Raw genomic sequence first — 19635 nt, forward strand, 5'->3', positions numbered from 1 at the left:
ATATTAGTATATAATACAACAACAGTGACACTGGGTGATGCTTCATATCTACAAATGGATCTTTTTTGTTTTCATCATTTTAATATTTAAATGTAGAAACTATCTATAAATAACACAATATGTACAGCTTATTAAATACTTTTCTCTTTTTTTTTTCTAACATCGCCGGGTCCTTATTGAAGTTTTCTTTATAGAAATAACTCCCAGTGTGCATTGAACAATAATAATTGTCGAATTTTCTTTTGTTACGCAACCGTGAAGCCAAAACGAGCTGGTGCAGATCTCCACACCTGAGCTCCAGTCAGGCTCCTGCAGTTGCAACACAGTTTAATTACAGCATGACAAGCCTAAACTTCCAGGCGTGCTTCAGACTGTGAGTAACGGGAAACCTGCTTTTCCTGTTGATACTTTTGCAAATATGAGCTCGATGGCCACCTGTAGGTCCTCATGTCGGATGTATTCCAGCATAAACAGGATGATTTATTCTTCCGGTGTGGGCACTGATTACATACTGTATAGATAAACCACATTTGCATCACGGCGATTCAATAAGATAAACAGGACATGTACACGTTAACTTTATGTTTTAGAGACTCTTACACCATGATGAGATGTAATTAACTCTAAAAAATATTTTTTATTGCTTGTTCAATCTATTTATTTCAAATGAGCTGAAAAAATCTTAAGTGTTTAGGGAAGTACTTAATTGTTTTATTTTTAATGTGTAAAAACAATTAACTTCAAAACTTCAACATCAACCAAAAATCAGCCAATCAAAGACTGTGAGCAGTCACACAGCAGTATACATAATCAAATGAATCATTTTTAGTATTTAGTATTTTTATACATTATTCAAATACACAGGCTATAGAATTACTAAGGCAGGCATTGCATTCCACTATTTTGTTTGAATTAAGTTATAATTCAAAATGATCCTTTTTTTTGGTGTTTATTATGATTATTTGTTAGTTTATTATGCTCCAAATCATTACAAAATTAGCATCTAGAAGTTAATATTTACAGTTTCTCACATCTACCAATTAGACTCAATGATTTTTTTTAAAAAAGTCATCACAGTACACTTGATTTGCACAAGATCGTCCTATCAAACAAAGATATTTTCTAGTCTCTGAAGTGCCCTGACATGGCTGAAATCAGAGCAAATGTTTAATTTTGGTTAAACTTTCAAAGCCGTGGGTCTGGGATAGACATGAGCCCACATATAATTCTGACAGTATGATAACCTTTGATAATGCTTGTCCCCCCTCCCGTCTCCCCCATTACATTCGGGCCTGGGCACGCTTACGTCATCGTTCAGTAAGCGCTTTTGCTAAGCACAGTGGAGATTTCTTTATCGTTATATCGTTATAAGTCGTTTGATATGCAGTGACACGCTTTCAAATATTTCGTCGAACAGATCCGCTACATTTGACGCTCATAAAAAATCATTAAGTCCTCGTGCTGCAGGAATTAGGAGGTTTGCTGAAGGTGTAGCTGTCGTGCAGTGAGGGGTTTGCGTATTAAATAAACTACAGCAGTTTGCGATAACTGAACAGTAAGAATGATTAAATAATCCATATTAAACGGTCCCTTAAAAGTCACGTCTCGCTTTCAGTTTCAGGCTTAGGTGCATTTTGCACACACACACACACACAAGTACCGCGCCAAAGCCCAAGTGAACCGCGCTCAGGCACACTTCTTCCAACCGGGCCAGGGCCTGCCAAGCAAACTAAGCCCAATTCAGAGCACTCACACTTCTCAAACGATCCGGGAAATGGGCCTGGGCACTGTTCGGTTAGCATAGTGTGAGTACGCCCTTAGAATATCACTGTATTGTTGATTACTGCTCTAAAATATGTTCCTTTTTTAAATGTTGGGGTAAAAAACAACAATATTTTCACCAAATGAACACAATGTTTTTCATTTTAAGAAACATTGAAAACATTTTAGAACTGTAGCTTTTGATGTGGAGGTTCCTTTTTAGCTGGAGATATTGTTACCTTAAAAAATGAAATAAAACATGTAAAATCAACATATTCTGTAGGAATGTTATAATATAAAGTTTGGTAAACCTTGAAAACAGTTATCATCACATGCCTAGTCTGGGCCTGGTGTCACTGAAGAATCCTAGTCTATTCCGGAAGATCTGTAAAATTGCCATGGTCAGTTCTGAAGCTTTCATTTAAAATTTCAGCCAGTGTAAACTTTTTATGATATTCCCAAGCAACTTGACCCGTGGGTTCCACAGGGTTCAACCTTAGCTCCTGCTCTTTTTTTCTCTCTTTATATTTTTTTCCTAGGCTTAACTTTCAGGAAACACTGTGCATCATTATGCGGATGTGAAAATAAATGTGAACAGTTTCAATTTAGCATCTGGATATTGTCAAAATTGACTCTCAAAAAATATAAAATAAAAAAATAAGATAAAACAGAGATTCTTGTATTTGCCCATATAATGAAGGCCAGTGAGAAACATCTGACAAAAACCATGTGTATTAAAAGACTACAAATATTTTACTGCAGTAATCATTTTTTTGCAAAATATTTTGGTTATAAAAGCTAGATTGTTTGCACTGGTTTATTTTCAACCTTTTTTATACAGACTATTTACTGCATTCAGCTCCATGAACGATTTAAATGATATATTTTAGTGAATAACCTAAAATATTAACTGAAGTAGTTTTACAGACTTAAAATAAATAATTATCATCACTGATCCTGCCACCCTAAAGCTTTCTTAACAAATTAAGTTAAAGAAAGTTTGTATTAAATAATTATAAAATGATTTATATGATTATAAAATTTCAATTTTCTTTTATGTCAGGCCCTTTATACACAAGTTTTAAAAGTGACATTAATGTACCTACTGTTTTTGGAATTTTTCTTAAAGTATAGCTCACTTATTTTAGGAATGTTCCTTTGTTCAATCTATTGTGCTTTTTTGAAAATGCTTTCATCATCCAAAATAATCTTAATCATTGTTTAAGACTTCATTAAAACATATTGTTTTGGGTTTTAAACTAATATTTATTGGAAAGTTTTATATCTGTAAATGTAAATAAATAAAAAGCCCTTTTAGCAAATTTAAACAAGAAGTATTAGCCTAAAAAGTGACGTTTACACTCCTAAAATTTGTGATTATTGCTATTGCTTACAGCTATTTACATCCACTGTAAAAGCCAAGTCAACTTTATCAAATGAAATGAGTGTAGTTAACTCAAAACTGACTGAAAGTTAATTCTACTCATGTGAAAAGAGTTTTTAACTCAATGTTGAGGGTAATGTGTTAATTAAATACCTCATTACTTCAACTTAAATGGAGTAAGTTCACAGTACTCAAATAGATTACTTTTATAACTCGAATGGTTTGTAGCAATCGGTTTCCTCAAACGGTTTGAGTTGCCTCAACTCATTAAGTTTTACAATACTCAGTTGGTTTAAGTTATCTTCATTTATTGGTTATTACTATGCACAAATTGCTTTGTTTACACAAATGGATTAAGTTTACAGTACTCATTAGGATTAGTTTTTGAGTAATCTACTCAAATAGATTACTTTTATAACTCGAATGATTTGTTGCAATCTGTTTCCTCAAATGGTTTGAGTTATCTTAACTTTTTGGGTTTTACAGTAGTATTTTTTTAATGAATATAGTATCTTGTATATCCTGAGCTGCTGCTGCGCTGATGGTCGTGGGGAGTGGAGAACATGAGTCTGATTCCAGCGACGCTCCAGGGACAGACGAGTCTTCGCTGAGGCCATCTTCCAGCCTAAACCACGGCGAATGAAGCTCTGCACAAGACTTTAGGCCAGCGGAGAAATTAAAATGGTCGTGCCCAACTGAGTCTGGTTCTCTCAAGGTTTTTTTTCTTCACTCCCATCAGGTGAAAGTTTTTTTCCCTCTCCGCTGTCGCCACTGCCTCACATGGTTCAGGATTGGTAGAGCTACGCATCGATAAATTGGCTCTTCAGTGTTTGAACTCTCAGTAATGATTAAATCACACTGAACTGAGCTAAACTGAACTGAACTGAACTTAAACACTAAAAACTGAACTACACTGTTCCAGTTACTATGACCATTTATGTGAAGCTGCTTTGACACAATCTACATTGTAAAAGCGCTATACAAATAAAGCTGAATTGAATTGAATTGAATTGTATGAATCGTTTGAATAAATGATCCAATGAATCACTCATTAAGGCAGAGACTTAGCAACACTTGGTGGCTTTAGTTTCATACTTATAAATTCATGACAGGCTTTTAAGGAATAGTTCACCCCAAAATGAAAATTCTGTCATCGTTTTTTCATCACCTACTCATTACAAACCTGTTTGGTTCTCTATCTTCTGTTGAACACATATATGGCGGATATGCTGAAGAATACTGGGGGAAAAAACAGCCATTGACTTCCATAGAATTTTTTGCTCCTAAAATGTCAAAGACTTTGTCCAACATTCTTCAACATATCTTGTTTGTGTTCAATAAAAGTTTAAAATACTTGAGTGGGAAAGCTGAGTAAAATATATTTATCAGACAAGCCACAAACACACTTTCAATATGCTAATTATCATTAACAAATGAAAATCCTCACATCCCTGTATTGAGATTGATCCAGTTTACAAAATGATTAATTACTGGACTATTTTTAATGAACGATCCCTTTAAGAATTGATTATTATATCCTGCAAACACAAATTTCCAACTTAAAGGAAGTTTCTTAAACAGTAGTCCAACAAAATAGTGTTTATTTGGAAGTTGATTCAAATCAGTATTTAAACTGCTGTGGTGAGATCTCACTCAAGTGGATAAACATTTGTTTAGGATCATTTTGATATTTCCTTTCCTTCAAGGAAAGTTTAAAGACTTCACACCCACTTACACAATGTTTTCACAGGTTTAGAAATAGCTTGGGTTCAACGTCCACCAGAAAAGGTCACCGACGGGGAGGAGTTCAACGTTACTGTCACTGCCACTGATTCCTTTCATGAATACGCCGTTAAAAACAAGATTTTCCAGTTCAGGTGAGCACAACTCACAATGCCAGCCTTCTCAGATGTACTTTATTATGTTCAGAAACCGCTTTCACTCTTTTTTTAACATTCAGCATGCAGAGCTGTAACCATAATACTGCACTCCACTGTATTGTAAAGATTAACAGAAAAGCGATAGGCCATCCGAGAGCTATATGATGTTTCTTCAACAGAACTTTAAAGGGATAGTTCACCCAACAATGAATATTTACTCACCTTCATGTGCTTCCAGTCTTTCATGAGTTTATTTTTCTGTTAAACACGAAGAAGAAGGGGGGGGAAAGCATTCAGTGGTTACCGGTTTCAAACATTCCTCAATCTTTCAATCTTATGTGTCAACAAAAGAAAGAAACTCAAACAGGTTTCAGACAAGTGGGAGTAAATGTTAAAGGAGTTTACATTTCTGAGTAAACTATCTACTGAGAAGAGTTTAAGCTGAAATTGTGGTCTTTGGTAATTAAAAAAAACATATACACGCAATTAAGATTAAAAGTCTAGCTAATAATATAATATATAAAATAAACAACAACAAAAAAAAAAACATCTGGTAAAGTTTTTTGAAACCACTCTTCATCTAACTCCAAAAGACGATAAAAAAAAAACATGTTATATATTGTGTGATTCCTGTCTAAATGTGGGAAGACAAATGTTTAGCAGGGAGGCTTCAAATACGTTCTCTGTGCATACAGTGCTCAGCATATATAAGTACATCCCTCACAAATCTATCTTTTAAATTCACATTTTAATTAATAAGCTATACAATATTATATTTGTGCATATACATCAGATTAGTCAGTTCTGAAGCTTTCAATAACAGCCCAAAAACTACACTGTAAAACCCAACATTCAACTTTATCAAATAAAAAAATAGTGTAGTTAACTCAAAATTGACTGAAAGTTAATTCTACTCATTTGAAAGGAGTTTTAAATTCTTTGAAGGTAGAGTTAATTAAATACCTCATTACTTCAACATAAGTAAGTTCACAGTAGATTTGTTTTTTTAACCCAAATGGTTTGAGGCAATCGGTTTCCTTAATTGGGTTGAGTTGCCTTAACTTACTGGGTTTTACAGTACTCAGTTGGTTTGAGTTCTTCTTATTTATTGGGTTTTACTGTGCTCAAATTGCTTTGTTTACTCATATGGATTAAGTTCACAGTACTCATTAGGATTCGTTTTTGAACTTAAATGGTTTGTTGCAATCAGTTCCCTCAAATGGTTTGAGTTACTTTAACTTTTTGGGTTTTAAATTCAAAAAAAAAAAAAAAAAGAAAAATCAAAAGGAGCACAAAAAATAGCGGAAAATTTAGTTGAATTTTTGTAAAAAATGTTAAGGTTTTTTTGCAATAATTTGCTTGAATTTATTTGTATTATCTTTCAATTTCTAAATTTGCATAGTGACTAAGATATTATTTTAATAAATATATCTTTTTGATCTGTTTTGTTTAAATACACCAAAATACATTGCGTATATTTACTGAGAAAGGGATAAAAATATTCATTTTCAAAATGAGGTGTAGTCAATTATGCTGAGCACTGTATATTCAGTATTGTTGACAAATAGTTCAACAGTACAAATTGACTTAAAATATCCTGGAAAATGAAATGAAATGAACTAGAAATTTATAAGACATTTATTGCAGTATGTTGAAGTATTTCCAAAAGGCTACATGCATAGGGGGTTTTAATTTCTAATAAGCCCGCTCAGGCACTTTAGTCCATTTGAATGAATATATTTGAATTAAATTATATTATCAATGCTTTAAAAGAACTGTTAAGAAATTGAAAAAAGTCACATCCCAGCAGACACACAGTCATAAATAGGGTTGGGTACCGAAACTCCTTTGGAACCGGTGTGCGCCGGATCAAACCAGCATATTAATTTCGGTGCCTAATTTCGGTGCTGCAATAAGAACGTTAAGCAAGTCACGCACCGGAAGCGCCGCTCGGGAACGCGCATCGCCATGCATTTAGAATTCGCAAGTCAGCGACTCATGACTGTTCAATTTTCTGCCCTGCCACAGAGCGCCATCTGAATAGTTTCATTTTAAATAACATGCGAATATGTAAGTCTGGTGTGTGATGCTATCAACTTTCATGTGCGCTCTGTGTCGCGGCTCTGAGCGGTGCATCCGCTGTGTGACAAGCTTAAGAAGCATAAAGGGGTGCATTAAAGACACACATGAGTAAGAGTTGTGTCACATCATCTCTAAATGTTTAATTCTAAACAGCTTTGAGGGATACGAATGTCAGCGATGTCAGGGAAAGCGCGCAAAACGGCTCATGCGGCGAGAGACACACTTCATCAACACGCGACATGATCGCGTTCATCTAATTTGCTTAAACGAATCATTCTACAGTATGGCTATATTTTACAAGCAAGGATTCTGACACACCAACATGCAGCAGATGTTTTACAAAAGTTGCGTGTAAGAGAGAAACACGTCAAACTTATAAAATGTGAGGGCTCATTGAATCACCTTAAAGGTGAGGAATGGACCATCTCTGGCAGCTTGTGACATCATCTGACACATTATCTGAGTACATTTACATGGACACCAATACTCTGATTTTAATATGATTAAGACAATACTCTGATTAAGAGTCTACCACAAAAACAGTGATTTTTTAACATCTGAAAGGACCACAGACACAAACTGCAGAGGAAACATTTACAGGCTGGTGATGCAATGATGTTACTGATCTATGTGTTATAACATGTAGCTGGGAATCTTGAATGTAACATTCAAAAACCAACTCATGTAAACACCCGAATCATATTATTGTCTTATTCAGATTACGGCAAATCATCAGATCACTGATGTCCATGTAAAAGAAGTCACAAGCCCCAAGTGCACCCTGATTTTGATGACAGCCTTTCCACAGGTTAGTAATGTAATGTAATGCTAAGCTAATGTAATGTTTATAGCATAATGCAAATCTTGCATTTAAATGCAAATGATCAAAAGAAATGTATTAATGCAATTTAAATAAATAAAATATGAATTGATGTTTACTTTAAACTTATTATAAATAAATATTTATATTGTTCAATTATAATGATATATATATATATATATATATATATATATATATATATATATATATATATATATATATATATATATATATATATATAGTTTTTTTTTTGTTGATTAATTTTGTGGCTAAAAGGTATCGGTTCAGGCACCGTTTTGGCACCGGTAGTTTTAAAAGTATTGATTTAGTACCGGTATCGAAGAAACCCAAACGATACCCAACCCTAGTCATAAGATGTTAAAATTAGGTTAGGTTTAGGTCGCCAGCGTCTAAGGACACCGCCATTTTGATGTTAAAAAAAGTCATGAAATGACATTAATAATTTGTTGATATTTTTTTCTAGTTTTTCGGTAACCAAAATGCAACATCTGTCCAGCGTTGGACATTGACACTGGTCTGACATTGGGTTCTTATGTCAACTAGATTTTTATCTCAAAACAAAAACATCCTACGATGTTCAGGTACAATGTCAATCTGCCATCATGTTGACCTGCTGTGATCAGCTTTTCACAGAAAGCTTAAAGGTGGCAGAAAAACAGTGCATAAATGCCATGCATATAACCCACAAAAACGAAATATTGAGTATGTGTGGAGCTTTCTTTTTGTGCATCATTCCCCCAAACTAATGGTTAAAGGGGTGTGGTTAGGAATCTTGCGGCTGACATCATTGAATTATTTTTAGAAGAAGGAGCACCACTTCATACATGGAAGGAAAGTATGATTGAAGATTACTAAAACACACTTTTTTTTCCCCAGTGGATTCACTTACACAGATCAATTGTTCACCTAAAAAACAATAGGCGCAAACAAAATAAACAATTTGTGACTAATTAAAAATGTATATCGGATGAGGTTACAGTATTGCATCAAAGATTATGGTGTTCATGAGGAATGTGTAGGGATGTTATTGCGTCAGGATGGTTTCGAAATATATATTTCCCTTTCTCCCTCAGCAATGCTTCAGATGCCAGAAGATGCTGCCTGGAGCAGGAATGCCCCTCAAACTGGAACAATGTTGGCCAATGAAGAAAACTGTGTTCATCACGCCAACATCCACTCATGCCCTCTGGCTCTCAGGGTCAGTGCCATTCATGATAAAGGCTGCTCCAGATGCTTTTTGATTTTAGTCACACTGACGCTGTAAACGTTGAAGTAAAATGTAGGTTAAACATGGCAGATCTTGGCTCGACATCAGAGGCCACAAAATGACAGAACATGGAGCGATTATCATTGTCATAAAAGCCCCGTGGCGGCTGCATGTACAAGCGTGTGTCTGAGAGTTTGAGTCTTTCTGATGTGCCTGTGCTTTGGGGACAAATTTAATGGATCTAATAACATTCGTCAGGCAGTACACTGTCATGTTGTCATTTTAAAGTATGTGCTTTTTTATCTAAACATGCAGAAAGCTTTTAGGACAAGGATTAGATCTAGTTTTAATTAGAGATTTACTCAATGTAATTGTATTTAATTACTTGCTCACTATAACTCATTGTAAATAAATTTAAATTACGCTTTTTAACTCAGGGGTGGGAATTGGCCTTATTTGGCCCATCATTGGGTTATACCAACCCAGAACTTTTTTTAAGCAAAATAACAGCATTAATTGCAAAATAAAAAAATTAAATGACTTTTTAATAAGCCATATGTTTTTGTTTAGTCTAAAGAATTCTTAGTTGTTTAAGCACAGATTTGGGCTAAATGTGTAGAAACTGATCTTGTGTGTTACATTTATTAAATACGGTTGGGTTTCTTCATATTTGACCCAAAGTTGGGTTGAAAGGGCCCAGAAATGTTTGGGCTGTAGTTTTGATTGTGGGACTACTATACAGGAGTTATTATTATAAAATAGTGAAATTTAGTGTTAAGCACAGGCACGTGCACACATAGAGCTCAATCTGTGCAGTGCACATGCCCTTTTTAGTTTTTAGTCTTGGATAGAAAGTGGCCTTCCAAAATGATCTGAAGTGCCCCCGTGAGAAACCCCCCCAACCAAATATTTTATACGGCACATGCCCCTTTGATAGTCTTTGCACGGGGCTGGTTTAGCATGAAGTATAGATACGACACACGACCAGCCGGAAGTGTGATATGCACATCAATATCAAGCCCGTAGCCAAGGGGGATTTGGGTGGTTTGAAAGAATTTGTCCCATACACAAGCTCATTTGTCATATTTTGACTGCTATGCCATCAAAAAAGGTTTTAAGACCAAGTGGAATCTTCTGTCGGCTGTCTTCAGTGTGACTTGAGCTAATCAGTTTCGGCAAGTGCACACAATTATTTTGTTTAAGTGCAACATCCAGCTATGTAAGAAAACATACAATCTGATGAAAGTGGTCATCTTTTGCTACTGTATTGTTTTTTAATAGAAAAAAATATTTAGTAACTTTTATTTTAAATCTTGTAACAAAAAAATGAAAAATGAAAAGGTGTGAAGCACTAAAAGTGACCAATATTAAAATTAATTTGAATACTATTTTGGCTATTGTTCTAATCCATTAATTTTCAAATGTACTCCTTTGGTTATGTTGACCATCCGACAATCTATTTCAGTTAGAATATTGCTTAAAATGTCACTAAAATGCAGTATTGGAATCTCATCATTAAATAGTAGCCTAAATGAGGCCTAAAACTGCATAAAGGTCCACTTTTTGAGAAAAAAAGAACCACCTCTTTCACCCGGCTGGCTACGGGCCTGAATGTAGCACGATTATGACCTGTATAACAATAATTAATAATTTTACAGTACTTTGATGGTTGGGTTTAGGGTTAGGGTAGTGGTAGTACAATTCATTGGGTAATTAATTAGATAACATACGTAAATACTCTGTATAACTTCTGTTTTATGTTACTATAACTGTTGTGTTTAGGATTAATACAATAATACAATTAATGGGAAATTGAATAAATAAAATAAATTATTTTCGTTAGAACCATAACTGATCTTGCAACAACCTCGAAAATTTCCATTTCAGGGGCTATCTAGCCCTTCCCCTTAACCCTACACCTTCAAGCTAATCAGAATTGGGATAGGGGTAAGGGGAAGGGCTAGGGGTAGAATTGGCATTGTTGTATGTGTGTGTGTTTGTGTGTATGCATGACAATGAATGAGTGTCTGTGTTTGAATGTGTGTGTATATGTAAATTTATATGTGGGTTTGTTTGTGTCTGTGTAATGAGCAGACGTTTTCAGTGGAAGTGCTTGATGAGCGCTTAAACTGCTGCCATTAATTGCACAGTGTGGTAAAAGCTGTTATTAGAATTTGTATGTGAAGTTTGAGAGTCAATATTAGCCTATTAACCTTAACCTTTGAAGAGTCAGGTGATTGTGTTTTGTCTGTTTAGAGAGGTGGAGGGATTTGCGGTCTCTGGATTTCAGCAATGGCGAAATCGTCACTCATACAGTATCCATACAGTATCCAATTGCTCTGGACATCAAAGGTTTTATTATATATATATATATATATATATATATATATATATATATATATATATATATATATATATATATATATATATATATATACATATATATATATTTTGTCACCGACTCTGCCCCAGTCATTTCCCTTGCTGGCCAGCAGAGGTCATCATCACCGGACTTCTAACACATTACGTCACCCTCATTGACTGATTGTCACACACACCTGCAGCACATCTCATAATCACCTGGCACACACATATAAGCAGCACTCACACACGCTTCAGTGTGAAGTCTTGTTCTGCCCCGGCTAACACTACTGAGCGTTTCACATCCTTGCCTGCTTTCCCATTGATTATCTTGGACTGTATCTTGACCTGCCCTGAACCCTAGCCTGAATACCGACTTTGATCTTCGCTGCCTGCCTCTGACCCATGCCTGAATACTCACCTTGTGTTTGCCTGCCGCCAGCCCTTCGACTTGATACTACTGTGTTTGATGCGAGTTCGCACATGCAAAACATCTGTGTGTTTATTGTTATTAAACTCTGTTTAATAAATGTACTGCAAATGGATCCCTCTGTGTCAGACCCTTCATTGTGTGTGTGTGTGTGTGTGTGTGTATATATATATATATATATATATATATATATATATATATATATATATATATATAAGTTATTTAATCAGTAATGTTTTATGTAATTTTTATTCCAATGTAATTTTTATTCCAATTTCGACTTAGATTCCAACATGCACATTCAATACAATATAATTTAATTACTTTTTTTCTTTTTTTTATCACTGTAAAACCCCAAAGTTAAGGCAACTCAAGCCATTTGAGCAAACCAATTGCAACAAACCATTTAAGTTAAAAAACTAATCCTAATGAGTACTGTGAACTTAATCCATTTGAGTAAACAAAGCAATTTGAGCACAGTAAAACCCAATAAATGAAGAAAACTCAAACCAACTGAGTACTGTAAAGCTCAATAGGTTTGGGCAATGCAAACCATTTAAGTTAAAAATCTAATCTATACGAATACTTTGAAATTACTTAATTTAAGTTGAAGTAATGAGGTATTTAATTAACTCATTAACTTCAACACTGAGTTCAAAACTCTTCAAATGAGTGGAATTAACCTTCAGTACATTTTTAGTTAAGTACACTTATTTCATTTGAAAAAGTTGACTGTTGGGTTTTACAGTGTAGCAAGCTCAGACGTACTGTAATTTTTTATTTCATTCTATTATGCTTAAAGCGATTAATATAAAGTCAAATAACCTATTAATATTTATTTTTTTATTACAATATATTTGTTAGTTATATATTACAATATACATTTTATTTATGTCACATTATATGAACATGATGAATAACTATGCTCATTCAAGTTTGACGAATATTTTTGTTTAATATCCAAATGTGTGCACTACATGACAAAAGTCTTGTTGTTGATCTGAGTTGTAAGATCAACAAATAATAACTTAACTTCTAGTTGATCATTTGGAAAAGTGACAGAAGGTAAATTTTTCTGATGAATTATCTGTTGAACAGAAATATTGCAGAAGACCTATTAGAACCCGTATGGATTCCAGATGCTCACAGAAATCAGTCAAGTTTGGTGAAGGAGAAATCATGCTTTGGGGTTACATTTAGTATAGGGCCGTTTGAGTGATCTTCAGTGGATGGCAACATCAACAGCCTGACATATCAAGACATTTGTACTGCCCATTACATTACAAGCCGCAGGAGAGGACAAATTCTTCAGCAGGATAACACTCCTTCTCATACTTCAGCCTCCCCATCAAAGTGAAAGCAATGGAATGGAATGGAATGGTATGGAAGAGTCTATGTGGGGTGTGTTAGGTGTTCGCCTGATAGTCTGAGGGAAGAAGCTTTCCTTCAGTCAGCTGGTGTGTGACCGGATGCAGCAGAACCTTCTGCCTGAGGGTAGCAGAGAGAAAAGTCTATTGCATGGGTGGCTGGAGTCGCTGATAATTCTCTTGGCTTTCCTCATGCACCGCCTGGTGTAGATGTCCTGGAGGGAGGGAAGCTCACCTCTTACTACGCGTCCAGCGGTTCCCACAATCCTATGTAGGCCTTTACGCTTGCTGCTGGTGCTATTTCCATACCAGGTGGAGATACAGCCAGACAGGATGCTCTCCACAATAAGTCATCAGACATGAACATTACTGAGCATGTCTTGAGAAGATGGAGGAGGCATTGAAGATGAATCTAAAGTATCTTGATAAACTCTGGAAATCCTGCAACAATACTTTCTTTGCCATTCCAGATGACTATTGATAAGTTATTTGAGTCATTGCAGAGATGTATGGATGCAGTCCAAGCTCATGGGAGTCAAACACAATATTAAGTAGTTTTTTCACTGCACCATGACTATATTCAACACTGTATATTATTTCTGTTAAGTGACAAGACTTTTGTCTAAGCAAAGTCAAACCTTACTGTCCAAATTAAAGGAAAAAAATAAAAATAAAAATAAAAAAATCAAGGCATGATCATATTTTATTTTTGTATAAGCTTAATCTAATGGCCTCTGCCTTTCTTATAAGCCACTTCTGATACCAAATGATTAACTAGAAATCAAGTTATTATGTGTTCCTAATACTTAGATAGGCGACAAGACTTTTGTCAGGTAGTGTACATCTAAAGCACATTTATTAATTGTATTATTAGTTATTTTATTAATTGTCATTGAAATAATTTTCACCCAGGTGGTGCTTGTCCATTTAGGAATCACATCATTCATCGCTCATACCAAAGTGGGACAGATGCATGCATCGCTGGAGTCCAAAGTGTTGTAGTCAGCGCTCAAGGTTAGCATAGCATATTAAATGCTTAAGGGCTTTACTGAAAAATATGTGTGTAAACAACTGATAGAACAAGGATATAGACATATATAATACACCTATGCAAAACTAAGTATTTGATCAAACAAGGGTAATTGTTGACATTTCAACACTGGTCCAGGAAATCATATGTCATGTGACAACAAAACTAGCTTTGTCTAGGGATGTTTGTGTTCTGTGTGTGTGTGTGTGTGTGTGTATGTGTGTGTGTGTGTGTGTGTGTGTGTGTGTGTCAGTGTGTGGTGATGATGTCTGTGAGCTGGAGGAGAGCTGTCTGAAACCCCAATCTGTAGGGTTTGTCCAATACCTACATCCATTAAGGCAGCCAGTGGGCTTCCTGTGGTCTTGTTCTGCAGTGGTTTCATCTTAACGCTGGTGGTGAGAATGCCAGTTCAATACCTCCTCTTGTAACAAATCCAGTCAATAAACCTATAAATAAAGAATGAAATAGACCAAGAGAATTCCAGAAACATACACCGTAGTGCATATATAGGCCACAGTTCACTTCCAGAATGAATAATTAGTCATTTGAATGGTTTATGGTGACCTTCGACTTCCATTGTGGAAAAAAGAAAGAAAGCACAAGTCAATGGTGACCAATCATTGTGCAAGTGAATTGATCCTTTTTGGGATGGAATGATCTGGGGTGCCCGAACCTGCCCCTTGGTGGCCATGGGTGCAGCAGATGCAACGATTTTACACAATGCCTGAAAATTGGATAAAGTCACAAGGAAAAGTAGCAGGCACATTGAAATGTATGCGGTCATTTGGACACCTACTGTAATTAAAGGTAGTAATACTCGGAAGTTTTCTGTTAATTTTAATTAATAAAAATGCTAAAAAGAAATATTCACATATTTAGGAAAAGTAAGGGTATTATAGATATGTTGGTTTTATTTTAACAAAGTTATTCAATTACAAAATTTAAAACAGTCAAAATGACTGCCTCTGTACTTCTGCACAGTAAAACCTAACCGTCAAAATCAGTTAATCAAATAAACTAGTTAAATTAGAATTTTTTAAAAGGTTACTTTGACTCAATGAAAAGTAATTCATTAATGGATTATATTAAGCAGAACTCAAAACAAGTGAGTTATTAATCGATTCATTATTTTTGTGTGCTAACTAGAAGCAATACCAAATCATTTAGGTAGCTATATAGTTTTTTTTTATAATAATTTTTTTTTAGGGTTTTTTCACCTTTATTGTGATGGGACAGTGGAGATTTAGAGACAGCAAAGTATGGGGAGCAGAGATAGGGGAAGGATCAGCAAAGGACCTCGAGCCGGGAATCTAACTCAGGTGGCCGCAAACACCTCAGTGCTATATGTCGACACACTAAACACAAGGTTATTGGCACCGACAAGTAGCTATATAGTTGTTTGGACTTAATTTGTTGAACTCATAACTGAACTTAAATGTTTAAGTTACTAATACTCTAAAAGTTTGACAACACAAATGATCAACACAAATAATATATCTGTATATGACTCTATATTTATAGTCATAGTCAATGGTTTGCTGCAATCAGTTAACTGTACTTATCGGATTTTACAGTGTATAATACATTTATGAGTTACAATGACTCTTTTTTTATTGAGTCAAAGTAACTTTTTTAATTTTATGTTATCTAACTTATTTCGTTCACTTATTTTCGCTGTTTTGCTGTGTAGCAATAGGAAAATTATCACAACTCTTAAGTCTTTTTAATTAGGATGCTAATGGTCTAATCTGATTCGATAATTTATGCTAAGCTAAGCTAAAAATGTTCCCGCCAGACCCAGAGATTGCCTGAAAAGATTAAAATAAATGGTAAAACTCAACTGTTTAACTCTAGGGGAGTTGTAAAATAAGTGAAGTATTGAGTGAATATAAGTGAAGTAGTAAATAAAAAAGTGAAGCATTTAACTCCTGCTTTTTACTTGTAAAACTGTTTCCTTGAGAATTTTTGCTTGTATCTCATACTTTTTCTGTCACCATGTCCCCTTAAGCCCAGATCACACTGTATCTGCTTTTCAAATATTCCATAGAGAGACCAGCTCTAATTCATCATGTTCAATCTGCTAAAATCAGCAGAGGCTGAAACACTAATCTGACAAAACTAAAACACTGATCCAAGAAAAGGGTTTGGTTGCCTTCTGTCTGTGTCTCATTTTGCAGTGTGAATTGGGCTTTTGAACCCAAATATCGATCGTAAAATTGAATGTATTTGATAACACATGCAAATTTGTCTTAACACATGCAAGTAGAGAAACATAGTGCAAATAGCGCAGATCGCTACAGAATGTGCTGGGGGACCCCAAAATTGATACACCTCTGAAATCTGAGATGTGCATTTTTGTTATTGTTTATTTTAATGTTTTGCTGTATATTTTTATTTTATCTAAATGTATGATTCCTTGTTGTTTGAATATATATTCATTTCCAATAATCTGACGATACAATATAATAATAACTAACAGTTCAAGAGTTCACACTTAGATAATGCTCAACTATAATAGCAGGTTTGGCATGCTGTCCCGGGAGAGAACCCTGAGCTCGGGCATAGATGAGCAAAAGGTTCCTGCCTGGTCAATTAGCATTAGGAAGGATGCAAGATCAGGTATTTCTCAAAAGCCCCGTTTAAACATTGGCTAATATGGTGGTTCTGATTGATTTAGTATGTATGTATGCGTTAAGTGCTTGTGACTGTTATTACAATCCGTTTATGTACATATTTTTAGACAGTGGGAGGAAATTGGAGTACCCGAGTGAAAATCTATGCGAACACGGGGAAAACATGCTAACTCTGTGCCCTTCTGTTGTAAGGCAGCAGCGTTAGCCACTAAGTCGCCGTGTCACCCGATCATAGAATAAGGAGGGAGAAGAGATGGATAGAGGTTTTTTTTTTTTTTTTTTTCCAAAAACGAAGGTAGGGAGTGAAGTTTCAGCCGGAAATTTATAGTAGTTTGAGAATGATCTGATAGGCTAGCTAATGATTAGCGATAAGGTACAGCTGTAGTCAATCATATTACGTGCTCCTCTCAAAATTAGTTTGTGAAACTTCACTAAGCAGCCAGGCTTGTCACCTTTTTAAGGTCCTCAACGCATTTCTGTTGTAGTCTACGCGAGTTTCCCAACCCTGTTCCTGAAGGCACACCAACACAACACATTTCAACCTCTTCCTAATAGAACACACCTGAATCAACTCATCAGAACATTTGAAGAGATTCCAAAACCTGAAATGAGTCCAAAGGGAGACATCAAAAATATGTACCGTTAGTGTGCCTCCAGGAACAGGGTTGGGAAATACTGATCTATACTATTTGCAGCACATTTTTGTATTTGCATGCGTTATTAGAATTTGCGTGTGTTATCAAATTGACAATCTTTTTTTTATTTGTTTGTCTACAAGCGTGTTTTTTCTTAACTAGCAGTGCATTTGAGCTCTTTCAGCCACCCTTAAATGTTACCATCACTTGTTACTTAACACTTTTGTTCATTTAATATGACGCAATAATTGACATGAATTTTGTTCCATGGTATATTTTATTTTTGAACAGCATCTTTATCACAAAAAGGTCACAGAAATAAAACTGGTTAAGAACAATTTGCTCATTATGTATAATTGCACTTCAACTGAACTGAAGCTGTTTTGGGACCTGCAGGGAAAGTGTGCAACACATATGGAACAAAATCAATACTAAAAGTATTGAATTAAAAAGCTTGTTGAGTAGCACAAACTGAAAAAAAAGTAATACACCATATTATACAAGTTCTTGCATTTTAATGATTTGAATTCCAGGGTTTGTATTTTTAGGTCCTGAAATTTAACATATGTGTTTATTTAAGCTGTGAATATTTCAAGGAAAGACATTTTTAAACACGATTTCATACTTATAAATTCAAAAATTCATATTCAATTTCCAGATTTCACTTACAAAGTATTCAATACCCTTTAAAAATATGATGTAAAATATTCAAAAGGTAATTTTCAGTTAATTTTATTTAAAGATTCGCTTCCATAAATTCAATGGTTCAAATTCGACTGTTAAAATTCAACATTACATCCGGGAACTGCAGGAAAAGCAATAGATTACAGACTGAAGATCGCCAGCTGCTCTAGCTTTCACCAGCAGGTAGAGATGGTCCAGGATCAACAGTAGTGAATTTACTCTTTATTTAAATGATGATGATGATCCAGGATCAACAATAGTGAATTTACACTGTATTTAAATGATGATGATGATCCAGGATCAACAATAGTGAATTTACACTGTATTTAAATGATGACGATGATCCAGGATCAACAATAGTGAATTTACACTGTATTTAAATGATGATGATTCAGGATCAATAATTGTGAATTTACACTGTATTTAAATGATGATGATCCAGGATCAACTATATATAGTGAATTTACACTGTATTTAAATGATGATGATGATCCAGGATCAATAATAGTGTATTTACACTATTTAAATGATGATGATCCAGGATCAACTATATATAGTGAATTTACACTGTATTTAAATGATGATGATGATCCAGGATCAACAATAGTGAATTTACTCTTTATTTAAATGATGATGATGATCCAGGATCAACAATAGTGAATTTACCCTGTATTTAAATGATGATGATGATCCAGGATCAACAATAGTGAATTTACACTGTATTTAAATGATGACGATGATCCAGGATCAACAATAGTGAATTTACACTGTATTTAAATGATGATAATCCAGGATCAGCTATATATAGTGAATTTACACTGTATTTAAATGATGATGATTCAGGATCAATAATTGTGAATTTACACTGTATTTAAATGATGATGATCCAGGATCAACTATATATAGTGAATTTACACTGTATTTAAATGATGATGATGATCCAGGATCAACAATAGTGAATTTACACTATATTTAAATGATGATGATGATCCAGGATCAACAATAGTGAATTTACACTGTATTTAAATGATGATGATTCAGGATCAATAATTGTGAATTTAAACTGTATTTAAATGATGATGATCCAGGATCAACAATATATTTCCAGATTTCACTTACAAAGTATTCAATACCCTTTAAAAATATGATGTAAAATATTCAAAAGGTAATTTTCAGTTAATTTTATTTCAAAGATTCGCTTCCATAAATTCAATGGTTCAAATTCGACTGTTAAAATTCAACATTACATCCGGGAACTGCAGGAAAAGCAATAGATTACAGACTGAAGATCGCCAGCTGCTCTAGCTTTCACCAGCAGGTAGAGATGGTCCAGGATCAAC

The 19635-nt window shown here is 34.7% G+C and overlaps 1 long non-coding RNA gene across 1 annotated transcript in view; it reads left to right on the forward strand.

The window, feature by feature from the left end:
* Nucleotides 1–418: 418 nt before the first annotated feature.
* Nucleotides 419–19635, forward strand: part of si:rp71-23d18.8 — a 32774-nt gene continuing 13557 nt past the window's right edge. The window contains exons 1-6 of the long non-coding RNA XR_015522512.1: nucleotides 419–437; nucleotides 4896–5022; nucleotides 9022–9146; nucleotides 11412–11507; nucleotides 14226–14327; nucleotides 14597–14738. This is a non-coding gene — a long non-coding RNA (si:rp71-23d18.8). The remainder of the gene's footprint in view (nucleotides 438–4895; nucleotides 5023–9021; nucleotides 9147–11411; nucleotides 11508–14225; nucleotides 14328–14596; nucleotides 14739–19635) is intronic.

The sequence above is a fragment of the Danio rerio genome, chromosome 22 (genome assembly GCF_052040795.2).
Source record: "Danio rerio strain M-AB ecotype USA chromosome 22, GRCz13ab, whole genome shotgun sequence".
NCBI lineage: Eukaryota > Metazoa > Chordata > Actinopteri > Cypriniformes > Danionidae > Danio > Danio rerio.